Source organism: Gymnodraco acuticeps, unplaced genomic scaffold, assembly GCF_902827175.1.
Source record: "Gymnodraco acuticeps unplaced genomic scaffold, fGymAcu1.1, whole genome shotgun sequence".
NCBI classification, from domain to species: Eukaryota; Metazoa; Chordata; class Actinopteri; order Perciformes; family Bathydraconidae; genus Gymnodraco; species Gymnodraco acuticeps.
This window is the reverse complement of record NW_022990158.1, coordinates 1608112-1621422: the sequence shown is the minus strand read 5'-3', so window position 1 is coordinate 1621422 and position 13311 is coordinate 1608112. Positions and strand designations below refer to the sequence as shown.

Below are 13311 nucleotides of genomic sequence, written 5' to 3'. Positions count from 1 at the left end.
AATTAATTGACAGTATAATTTAACTAGTTGTTTGCATGAAAGCACAACTGCTGCACTCATATAAAATAAATGTTTTGAAACAACCCCCTATACGTTTATTTTCGTTTTAACCAGTTCAGTATCATTTATTCAGGTAGTTCAGAAACAAGATCTGTAACCACCAGAAACCCGTATCTCACAAAAGTGCATATCTGAAGAGAGAGGGGATCCCTGCAGCAGACACAGCACAGAAATAGTTAAGCACGGTTTTGGTATGTTACAAAAAGCAGGTAAACATAGTTCACGAGACCGCGCCTCATACGTTACCAGAGTGTGAGCCACTACGATCCTGAGCATCAGAACAGGCATCCAGAGACGCAGCGCTATCTTAATCCTCTGCCTCGGAATCAGCATTGTAACATAGTTTGCAAGCAGCAGTGGAAGATGCTGGTGTGTGTGTGTGGGATAATTTAAGTGGGCGAGTGTTGCCTTGTTTGCAAAAGTGAAATGCTTTTAGCAGTAATTAGGCAATACACATAAGGATACACAGCTGTGAAGAAAGCCCGGGAGTGTGACGTGTCCTCAAGAATACTCAGAGAAAGTGAATTGAGGATGATGGAGAGTGCGTGTGTTTGTGTGTGTGTTGTAAGCTTGACTGTGTGTGTAAGAGAGAAGAAGAAGCCAGGCTGTAGAGCTGAGATTAAATCGCAGCAGTAGGCTATAAGGCACCGGTGTGGTAGAGCAGTGATTCTCAAATGGGGGTACGCAGACCCCTAGGGGTACATTGGGGTACTGCAGGGGGTACGTGAGATTTAAAATCAAAATCAAAAAAGTTAATCAAAAAAATACCATGCATGATTACAAAAATAATCTTAGTACAATAAGTTAAATAGAAAACACACATTTATATAAAATATTCAGAGAACCACCAAGGGGGTCCTCATATAAACATGTCAAATTTGGGTATTGTATTTTATAGTTTTGCATAATATATAATTGTGTTCATTGGTCTGTTAAACAGATATTACTTCAGTTGAAAAACTCCTTGGAGAAATCAGTTTACATTTTTTTTCGTTATGTTGTTTTTTTTCATGCATAAAATGAAAATATCCTTAGTTTGTTGTAATGCATGAAGGAGGTAATACATCACATACTGAGGGAACATCACTATATTGGAATTATTTGTATAGGCTTTTTCGATCAAAAATATTCTGGGTCGGTCAGGGGGTACTCGGCTGAGAAAATGTTTCAAAGGGGGAACATTACTGAAAAAGGTTTGAGAAGCACTGTGGTAGAGAGCTGTGTGCACACTGGCTTTAAACAGCAGAGGAGCAGTGAGGAAGAAACTCAACAGGACACACAGTTAATGATGGCAAGAGAAGGAGGACGGGTGGAGTATTTTTTAGAGCTTATTTCTCTTTTAGTAAGTCTGTCTCTCTTCCCCCTTCCAGCTCCAACTCCCCATGCTTATAGAAAGTGGCACAAATCCATGTTCGCTGGGGAAGTGTGTCTGTGCATGGGTTTGTGAGAAAAGGGTTGAGAACATGAATGAGAGACTGAGAGGGCGATACAATTCACAATAGAAAAAGTAGAAACTTCCTCACCAAGCTAACGGTGCAGATGAGACTTGGGCGATATGACAAGATTATCATTCAGTTGCTTACGTGTCAACAATATCAGAAATACATTTTATTATTATGAGACATCTTTTATGAATATTATTGGATATTTCGTCCCTTTCTTTCCCTTGCTTTGTCTATGTTCTACTGCAATGTTGTACTGTAGCTTATCAAAACAAGTAAGAGCTATGCTAGCAAGTTAGCAAGAAGCTAGCCTACTAGATTATCGTCCAACGTGATTAAAGGTTGGCTGAAAATATGGTCCTTACGAGGCCATGATTACAGACAAATATTTGGTTCTCTTTAGCTCTTTATTCAATCTCTCTCTTTCCCTTGCTTTGTCTATGCCATACAGCATTGTTGTAGCGTAGCCAACGGTTAAAACGTTAACATATGCTAGCAAAAAGCAAGAAACTAGCATATGTGTGATGCTGAACACAATCAACCACGTAGCCTTCATTACAGCAGAAAACAAGTCCACTCTTATTACCAATGGACCAATTTGACAAGAATGTTAACAAAGTGATTTGTAAGAGATGCAATAACCAAGTAGGTCTTAGGATGGAAACACCACAAATCTCTATCCTTAAAACTCACTATCCAACAGAATACGCAATTCTGCAAACCATAACCAAAACCAAAAAGAGCAGCTGGACCAAAACTCCCACCACGGTGAGCGATCAACCCCAGATCAAAAAGGCTTCCGCAAGCGCAACACATACAAACGCACATATTTAGATGTATAACTATAAATGTGTGTCTTTGTTTTTAGCTTTCTTTTTAAGGATCATTTTGTATATATATATTTTTTATAAGAGCATTATCGTTAGTAGGAGAATTTCAATATCGTCGTATATGGAATATTTAAAAAGTATTTCACAAAGACCTCCACTACTTTACTTTCAGATATAAAGGCATATTAGACTAATATGTGGCCTACACATTGTCTTAGCGCTCACTCCAATCTTTTATGTATTATTCAGAAACACAAGTCATCAGGTTGAACTCTGTTTTTCTTAAACCATGGCAAATATTCAAAGTGGGTATTAGCTTCATGGACACATTATCACAAAGTGATTAAAAGATGAGGAACATCTTTGAATAATTCATTAAACCATAGAAACTGGAGAAGCCTGGTGCAGCCACCCACTCAACACCATATGTATGCACAGTGCACAGACCGTATATGAACCAACAAAACAAATACATAACCTCAGAAATGCACTTTTCATTTATTACTGTATGTAAACCAGGCTAAAGAAAATATTTGTATTTCTTAAGTTTTTCTTCATCTTGAACCTAAACCCTCTCTAGTTCTTTCTGAACATATTTAACCAGATGTGTCAGAATATGACTCACTGGAGGCTACAGTGAGATGTACATGCCCACATACAGTACAGAGAGAACAAATCCCTTATCTGTGTCTAATGGTACCAGCAGTGGGCGATTTGTTCACATTTAGAGAGGCAAATTAACTTTGGAGATGCAAAACACTTTACAGACTTCCATAAGTCATTGTAACTCAATGAAGGTTGAGTTATATAAATGCATTTCACAAATATTACCAACACATATCATAATGTTGTTGGATTGTTTGGCATGTTTTGCCTGTGGATGCAGCCAAGCCTCCTATTCAAGCATTTGCCTATTATCTCTGAGACTAACTGAAGAGAAGAAATTAAAAATATATTCTGCAGTGCGTCATATTGTATTTATAGACTGGTGGTGTAGGCAGCTGGGGTATGTATACCATTGGTAATTGGGCATTATATCCTTTTTAGATGTCAGCATGGAAGCTCTACTACAAAACTCTAAACGAAAACATATACTACACTGATTTTAACATTTTAATTGTCCGTAAATTCACAGCAAAACAAGTTTCCGCTTATAAAAAATAAATAAAAAATGTGGGCAACAAACAAGACAACAAAATACAGCCACATTATCTGCTCTACTTAGGCTTTACCGTGCCTTTTTTTGTGCGGCTGCTAGGAGATTTTATTGCTGTCAGACAGCTGTGAGCGGTAAAGCTCATTCATAAAAAGTGTGAAGGCAAACACCTTCAGGTTGGTGTTCATGGTAAAATAACAATGTTTAAGAAACATAGTACTACACGGTACTTTATATTAAGGTACACAAATTCACCATCAACTAGTTGTTAATTAACATGCATATTAGCAGTATATTGGCTCTTTATTAGTCATTATAAAACACTTATTGATGCCCTATTCTACATGACCATATTCTACAAGTAATAGGCCATTAGTTGAGTTTTATATATAGAAAGTGCAAATTATCTTCAAACTACAAACAAAGAGCTAGAAATATATAGTAAGTGCAAATGTACAAAGAGCAAATTAACTTCAAATTATAAACAAAATATTAGAAAAATATACAAAGAGCAAAGGAAATGTATCAACATTTTTTTAATTATTTACATTAAATTACAATCAGACTTGATTCAGTCAATCGAAAGTCTTAAGGTTTTACATGCGGCTGCTATGCCACTTGCTGAAGCAATTTCTGTGAGCCACAAGACACAGTGTCACATCACACCGCACACATTTCCAGATGGAATGTTTTTTGCAGAGCACACATTTTCGCCGACCTTGTCTCCTGACCTCCGTCTCGCAAATGAGTCGAGTCCTCCTCCTCCTCCTCCTCCTCCTCCTCCTCCTCCTCCTCCTCCTCCTCCTCCTCCTCCTCCTCCTCCTCCTCCTCCTCCTCCTCCTCCTCCTCCTCCTCCTCCTCCTCCTCCTCCTCCTCCTCCTCCTCCTCCTCCTCCTCCTCCTCCTCCTCCTCCTCCTCCTCCTCCTCGGACATTGACTCTGGCAAGCACTGTGCCCCTCTGGGTGGCACAAAGCTGCCATTTGGGACTCCACACAGCTCTGCAGACAGCTCCTCCATGAACTGGGCGTGGGACATGGCCACTGACCCTGAGGACAGAGCACATCTCCTTGTGCAGAATATAGCTGTTGGTTGCAGCAATGTCTATAAAGTGGTACAGCAGTGCCCTGTACCACCTGTTGGACCTCTTGTGCATTGAATAGTATTGGATGAGCTGGTCAGACAAGTCCTCCCCACCCATGTATTTATTATATTCAACCACACAACGAGGTGCCATGATGTTTTCTTTTTGCCATTTCCCCGTTTCCTTAGCAAACACGTTCCTGGTGACAGTGTCTCCATTGAAGGCTTGGTGTATTGTAGAGCACACTGACACCTCTCTCGTATCCATCCACTTCGCAAACAAAAGCTCCTTCTCTCTGAGCCATCTCTGGGGTTTCCTTTTTCTGGTCATTTGCCAAATCGTGGTCTGGGTCGCTCAGGTGTACAGCTCTGCTGATTGCCATGAACCTGTCTCTTGTCATGACAGAAGCAGGAAAGAGAACACTTAGGTGTGATCCCTTCCTCCAGTAGTCTCTTACTTTTAGCAGTTTTAGAAGTGCCATGAACATCATAAGGCCGACATACATGAGGAATTTTAGCTCTTCCCAAACAAACTTTTTCCCCTTAGCCTGCTCCTTTTCAGCATTTTTGTTTGTGTTCTAGCAGATGAGATTTACAGCTTGGTTGTTGAAAACATTTCTAAATATTTGTGCAGGAGTATACTCCACACCAACAAAGCCTTGGACTCCAGGGGGTCTTTTCGGGCAAAAGTGTGGTAGTTGTTGGGCAGTATCTGGCACCTCAGGTCCGTTCCAAACAGCTCCTGGCTCATCTTAGAGATGTTTTTTTTCCCTTTTCCTCTTCCTCTCCCTTTCACTGTCAGGGGGGCTGGCATTGAGGTACGGTCTGGTTTGGCCTTTTTTCTGGATGCTGCACCCTCTCGGTTTGAAGGAGGCCTACTGATGGGGACAGTGTCTTGTGCATCCCCTCTCTCATCCTCTGGACTAAAATAAAAGGGAGGAAAATATACAGATATAAATGTCTGAATTTATTTTATTTCCTTTATTGCTTTTATTTCTCCAGTGTCATCCTATTTTCTAAACACAGTCTCAACTTTTGATTTGATTCACACTTTATCCCTCTGCTAACATTACTAGTTGATGGAATCAGTAACTGAATTGTAATGCAATGAATATAATAACATTAGACCTTATAACAAACAACCAAAGAGGGCAAGCGGAATGAGGCAATAAATGAAAGGTATTGCTTGACGTTTTTATTACTGAAAATAAATAGTAGCCTCTATTGATAGTGAATCTTGAGCTCAGGACTTCACTTTATGACACAATTACGGCAAATGGCCGTGCATTATAAATACTCTTAGGACTAATTATTTACGGCGTTATACAGAAATAGCAACTGCTAAATGCGACACAAACAATGAGAAATAAGCAAAGCTACTCACTTTTTATCTTCGAAGGGATCAATCCCGTGATCGTACTCCTCCTCATCACGCCAGCTGTCAGCTTCGGAATCCACATCGCTAAGCGGCCCGCCAGACAAAATCAATTCTAGGGCTTCTTCCGTAGTGTAATGCCGTTTTGACATGTTGGTTTCAATTTGTCTTGGGATGTGTGTGTATATGTGTGTATATGTATGTATGTGTGTGTGTGACTGTATCTAGATATTTTGTTTTGTATTTATTTCGCTTACGCAGGCAAAATTACTCTTTAGTCTTACTCTCTCATCTCTCTGTTTCTCATTGCTTATCTCCCGCCGCCAAAAACATACACAGCAACCTATGTTGATTGGTCGAGAAGATGGTAGCATGGGCAGAGGTTTGCCTGGACCTTTACATTTTAAACCTATCCGGACACAGGGGGGTGGGACTTAGCGTCTAAACCCTTTGCTGTTTGGCTCAGACGGAGGGGCTGCGTGGGTCTCCTTGACGAATCAAGGCTGTACAATGTGATGACGTTGCCCCGATCACGTCGGAGCCTCTGACTCCCGGAAAAGGACATAGTGATACCATGGATGTATAATTCTTTCACACACACATACGGGTTTTGGGCCGAGGGCGACACCGTACTTCCGGTATCCGCCATATCTTAGTCTATTGCCTTAATCAATATAGTCAACTCTAAAATACCACATATATGAAATGGCATGATAATATTATTGTGACAAGTGGGGTATTCACCTGGTGTTTCCAGAAGATAGACGTAGATGCTGCCAAAATCGACCGAAGGCCACTTTCGAGGATCGTTTTTCCATACATCTGCAGGCAGTCTGTAAGGGCAATCCGACAACCCACACAGCTCTAGTTTACGCTGGTAACGACCTAGAGCACACCCCTCAAGTCCAGAGATGTAATCCGAAGACATGCAACGATTTCTTCGGTCCTTAATTCAGAAAAAAAACCTAGTGCGCTCTGCCTGGCTACGTTAGCTAGCTGTTTATATTAGCACCTCCAGGATTTTTGCACCTCCAGAAAAATGGCGTATTTATATATATATATATATGGCGCGCGTTGCATTGTGGGTAGCTCGTGACGTCACTGTGTGTGAAAGAATAAGAGTGATACCAGCGAAAAGCCTAGAATCGCCGCTTTACCTCACTTTTTAAATCAGATGGATAGGATTAGCGGTTAAAAAGTTATTAAGCATTTTAGAACGCTATCTCTTTGAAGCCGCGGGCGGCTCCGCTCAGTCTTTTTAATATGCTCTGCTCAATATGGGCCTAATAAGGCACTAATACCACAAGAATAGTAATTCTCCCATAATAACACTTAACAAATATGATCTATTCTTATGTAACAAGACATGAAACTATGTGTTAATTAAGTCTAAATAACTCAAAATTAGGTATTTCTATCTAAGAATATGTTTTGGGGTATTGACAGTTCAGCTACCATTAGCAAGGTGATATTGATCTGTATGTTTCATATTTGCACATTTATATTTTTGTAAAATGTGTACTGAAGGTTAGACAGGAAACCGGGTTCAGGAAGTAGGAGAAAGTGAACTGAATAGCATGGCAGTAGACTACTACTAATTTCCCCTATGCAACCTGAAGAGTAAAAGGGTCAAGTCCGTCAGAAAGCAATGACTGTAAGTGTAAGCCTTACACTTACACTGTAAGGATTAGTAACATGTATTGTGTTTATATGATGACATTTGGAGATGTTTAAACTAGGGATGGGAATTTGAAAGCAAATGTATATTCGAATAATCAACCCCCAAAAAACGGTTAACCGATTAACAGAAATGTACATATCCTATATAAAAACAAAAATTTGAAAACAAATTACACAAAAAAGAAAGAAGAAAAGATTTAATTTTGAAAGACAAATAAATACATGTTCAAATAAGTATAGAAACCAAGTCGAATTTGTCAAATGTATTGAACTGGTGATCACAGTTTGAACAGTTGACAGCTACAGTATAGGCCTACAGCTTTCATGCTTAAAACATAACTTGGTCTTTAAATTAAAGAGGGATCATACACGAACAACATAACGGGTTAGGGCAGGGGTCTGCAACCTTTTTGACCAAAAGAGCCATTTTGCTCCTGTTTCCAAAATATGTTTTTGTCTGGAGCCGCAAAACATATTTCATAGCTAATAAAGTTGTATTTATTGTTATATCAGACAAAAACTAGTTTTTTTGCATTTATTATGCTATTTATTACATATACATATACAACTGTTAACCTCTAATAAGAAACAAAGAACTCCTATAAGGAGAAAAAAATGATTAGTCGTGCGTCTTACTGCGCTACAGCTTCCAGAGATTAATTTGTTTATGTATTTATTGTCAAAGCATTTAATATATTCATTGCTATCGGGACATTAAGAGCATTCCATGGAATATAACAACAAGTGTTTTCTGAAATAAATTACATACCCCATTGAATTATGACTGAAGATCGTCAGCTGTCGCGTGTTGTTCCTCACACGTAAAGGCTGCAGCACCTTTGACAACTTCTCTCTACATATCAAACATACCGGTAAACCAGCATCGTTTGCTGTGAAAGCATATAACTCTGTCCACACAGAATTAAATCCTGTGTTCCTTCCTTTTCTTTGATTTATCCATAGTTCGCTCATCGAGCCGGGGGTCAGGTTATTCTTTCACACACAGTGACGTCACGAGCTACCCACAATGCAACACGCGCCATATATATATATATATATATAAATACGCCATTTTCCTGGAGGTGCAAATATCCTGGAAGTGCAAATATAAACAGCTAGCTAACGTTGCCAGGCAGAGCGCAGTAGGTTTTTTTTCTGAATTAACGACCGAAGAAATCGCTGCATGTCTTCGGATTACATCTCTGGACTTGAGGGGTGTGCTCTAGGTCGTTACCAGCGTAAACTAGAGCTGTGTGGGTTGTCGGATTGCCCTTACAGACTGCCTGCAGATGTATGGAAAAACGACAGTGGCCTTCGTCGATTTTGGCTGCATCTACGTCTAATTTCTGGAAACACCAGGTGAATACCCCACTTGTCACAATAATATTATCATGCTATTGCATATATGTGGTATTTTAGAGTTGACTAGATATTGATTAAGGCAATAGACTATGATATTCAGTACAGGAAGCTTAGCAACATCTAGACGGTGTACGGCTGCTTGCACCTCGTGTAAAACGGCGGATACCGGAAGTACGGTGTCGCCCTCGGCCCAATACCCGTATTTGTGTGTGAAAGAATTCGCCTGCAAGAAAAGGCGCTAGTCACATTTTAGTTGACCTAATTAAAACCGTTTTGTTTTTTATGTATGTGTCACAGTATCACCTCAAAATACAAGATACGAAACATTTTCAACCATGCAACAAAATATAAATAGTCCTACAAATACTTTTAACTTATTTCCTTCATATTTTTGTCTAAGCTCAAGGGAGCCAGCGCAGAGGGCTTAAAGGGCCGCATGCGGCTCGAGAGCCGCGGGTTGCCGACCCCTGGGTTAGGGTAACGTAACCATATTACAACAGAGATCAACAACCTATAACAGGGCCTATGCACAGAATGCAGCTATTCAATACTCATTCTTGTTTAAGAATATGAGCATGTCTACATGCTCAGGGAAGAGGCGGGTGCGGAGGCGATTCACAATCAGGCCAGCTGTAGAGAAGACCCTCTCAGCTGGAATTTGGGAATAAGATGAGGTTTGAGTCTGCGTGATCTGCGTGTAGGGAGGGGCAGCAGCCATATCATTGGCTAGAACTAGCTAGATCTGATGGATTTGGACATAAACGCGAGTGAACTATAACCGGACGCGCGAGAGAGAGAGATCAGCACCTGCAGCTCTGCCCGCTGTGAGGGACCGGTGAGCGGAGCAAAACACACCTTTAGACCTACCACATTTAGCTATGGCACTGTCGTATACATTGAATTATTCCATTTGATAATTATGTAATCAACTTAGGCACCCCTCCCAAAAAATAAAAATTACAATACAAATATTCATAACTCATATTCTCATAGTCGAATACCTGAATAATTTCGAATATTCGATTAATCGTTCCCATCCCTAGTTTAAACCACGGTTTAAACTCGATGAGAAAATGTGTTAGCATTCGGGCTAGCGTTAGCATACACGCTAGCGTTAGCCATACTAGCCTGTATACATGCTTATTGCACAACTAGCATTAGCTATATTTACATTTAGCGGTCCTATGTGTTAATCTGTGTATGTTATATTTGCATGTATGAGATTATTAAGTGCCTCTTGTAACTTTTCGTTTGAATGTCAGTGGACTGCAAATAAGTCAATAAAGGAGCATGGCTGCTCATTCCCTGGCTCTCAAAAGAGTTTGGCTGGCTGTTTAATCTATGTTCACACTGAGACAGTACAACACAGAGAGAACAGTACACCTATTGTGTAAGTACATACAAGCAGGTCACACAGTATGATCACACATACATAAACTCTGTTAAAAATCAGTTTTTATTAAGAAGTAGGCTACAGGCTGTACGTGTTCTCAGCCTTGGAGAAACTTGACATGTTTTGGTATGTGTCTGAACCTCTCTATAGTGCTTTAATAAAACATATTTCAACGTGTGCCTACTTTGTTCATGTACTGTTGAGGTTAATTTCAGTAGTTGTGTGCTATAATGTATTTACAAAGTGTGAAGAGGAGGCAACTTTAGAATAGGGAACCTGTTCAGGTCAATTAGAGTCAAACTACTAGCTTATTGGTTATGAACAAGATTTCCTTTAAAATAGGGAACATATTCTTCGATAGAAATACCTAATTTTGAGTTATTTAGACTTAATCAACACTTATAGTTTCATGTCTTGTTACATAAGAATAGATCCATATTTGTGGGGGCGTGTGGCACAGTGGATTAGTGCGTTGGTGTTCGGATCAGGAGAGCACAGGTTCAAATCCCACTGAAGTCAGCATGTCGTTGTGTCCCTGGGCAAGAAACTTCACCCCAAATTGCTCCTGTGGGGATTGCCCACAGTATTGAGTATGTAAGTTGTTTTGGATAAAAGCGTCTAACAAGTAACATGTAATGTTAAGTGTTATTATGGGAGAATTACTATTCTTGTGGTACTACTGCCTTATTAGGCCCATATTGAGCAGCACATATTAAGACCAAAAGTCATGTACAACAACTTCCTTACTTGCAATAAATAAGCACAAATTAGAGGGTTATTGAGGAAAAACTCTCAACTAATGGCTTATTACTTGTAGAATATGGTATGTAGAATAAAGCATTAATAAGTGTTTTATAATGACTACTAAAGAACCAATATACTGCTAATATGCATGTTAATTAACAATTAGTTAAACTGTAACACCCGGAACATGTGGGCGGGACTAAGAACAATGACAGATTACAAAGAAGCAGCGGGGGGGGCGGGAGTGTCTGCGTGCGCATCTCTCCCAGATGAGCTGAACAGTTTTTTTGCACGATTTGAGAGCAGCCAGGCTGGGGGTGCAGAGAAGGATCAGGAGCCCTGCCCTTTTGCTTTAAGCAGGGCAGATGTGTGTAAATCATTTAAAAGGGTTAACCCACACAAGGCTCCTGGACCTGATGGCATCCCTGGCCGTGTTCTCAGGGTGTGTGCAGTTCAGCTGGCAGAGGTGTTCACAGACATCTTCAACAGGTCCCTGCTGCAGTCTGTAGTCCCCACATGTTTTAAACACTCCACCATCGTTCCTGTCCCCAAAAAAACAATAATCACCAGCCTCAATGACTACCGCCCAGTAGCACTCACCTCCATCATAGTGAAGTGCTTTGAGCGGTTAGTCAAAACCTTCATCACCTCCTCCCTCCCTGACTCTCTGGACCCCCTGCAGTTTGCCTACAGAGCAAACAGGTCCACAGACGACGCCATAGCCCTCACCATCCACACTGCCCTCTCACACCTGGACCAGAGGAACACATATGTGAGAATGCTGTTCATTGATTACAGTTCAGCATTGAACACCATTGTGCCCTCCAAGCTGGTCATCAAGCTCAGAGACCTCGGGCTCAACAGCGCCCTCTGTGACTGGATCCTGAACTTCCTGACGGGCAGGCCCCAGGCAGTGCGGGTGGGAAACATCACATCCTCCACCCTGATCCTCAAAACACATTTTCTTTTTGTATTTACTTTTTAATATTTACTTGCACTATATTTTTCTCTTTATCTGTATTATTGTGTTGCACTGTTGGAGAAGCCTGTGACCTAAGATTTTCATCGACATAACTAATCTGTAGCTATGTTCGTATGACAAACAAAGAACCTTGACCTTGACTAGTTGATGGTGAATGTGTGTACCTTAATATAAAGTGTTACCAGTCACACAAGGAGATACACAAATCAAAGGGGGCGAAGTTAGTCTGTCATACAACAGTGGTGATACGTTGTCAAACGTTGTTGTGTCAAAAATGGTGCTATGTGAACGTAGGCCCTTATAAGTCCATACTAAAGTTTAACAATTGTAGAATAAGCTTCCAAAATGTCCCTAGAGTCACGCTGGTAGTGTGGCTAAGAATATACACAAACTACATCATGTTGTTGAGCTCTATATGGTTGTCTATGTAAAATCAGTAAGTAAGATGTAAGAATGTGTTTTGACTTACAGAAAATGATGCACAAGCAAAACATCAAATCCAAAATCATTAAACTAAAATCCAAAATAACTGATGCTGGTCTACTACCGTCAACAATCCAGTGACGGTCGGATAGTATGCACTTGATCAGTCTCTGCAATTCAACTGAAAGTCAGAATGCCATTTGAGGGGTGAAAAGTAACAACATCTGAACGGAAATGTCCACATGACTCACAAAATTCTGCCCTGAGCTTTACCTGCCCACAGACAGAACAGAGAGACATAGAGAGGGAGAGCAATGGAAGTGTGGCTATTGAAACCAAAGAGAAGATACAAATGAGCCAATGAATGATGCCACATTAGATGAGTGGGAGGAAATCAAGAGAATAATGAAAGAGGAAGAGTTCAGTGTTTGACAGCTTCACACTGAGTGGGGGGAGAGTGGGGGGGAGGTGGAGTGAGGAGAACAGGAGAGATAAAGAACAGCAATGATTGACAACTGCAGACTTGTGAGTGGGAGGAAGAGGAGGAGGAGAGGTGAATCCAGAGAGAATGGTGTATAAAAGGGGATGATAAAAAAACAAGTCAGGTAAAAGAGTACGGAGCCCTCTAGGGGACATGGAGAAGAAAAAGGTGAGGTGTCTTTCACTTATGTGAAACCCCTGCCTATTGCCAAGCACTGATGTTATATCTTTATATTTAAGGCCAAGCTCAAAGTAAAATCGATGAACCGTTCCATTGTTGTGGTTTCTGTGTTGCCGTAGCAGC

General features: G+C 40.5%; 1 protein-coding gene across 3 annotated transcripts in view; it reads right to left on the bottom strand.

Annotated features, from left to right (window-relative positions):
• LOC117546962 (mitogen-activated protein kinase kinase kinase kinase 4-like) overlaps positions 1–13311 on the bottom strand; it is a 103278-nt gene that overhangs the window by 7233 nt on the left and 82734 nt on the right. The window lies entirely within an intron of this gene.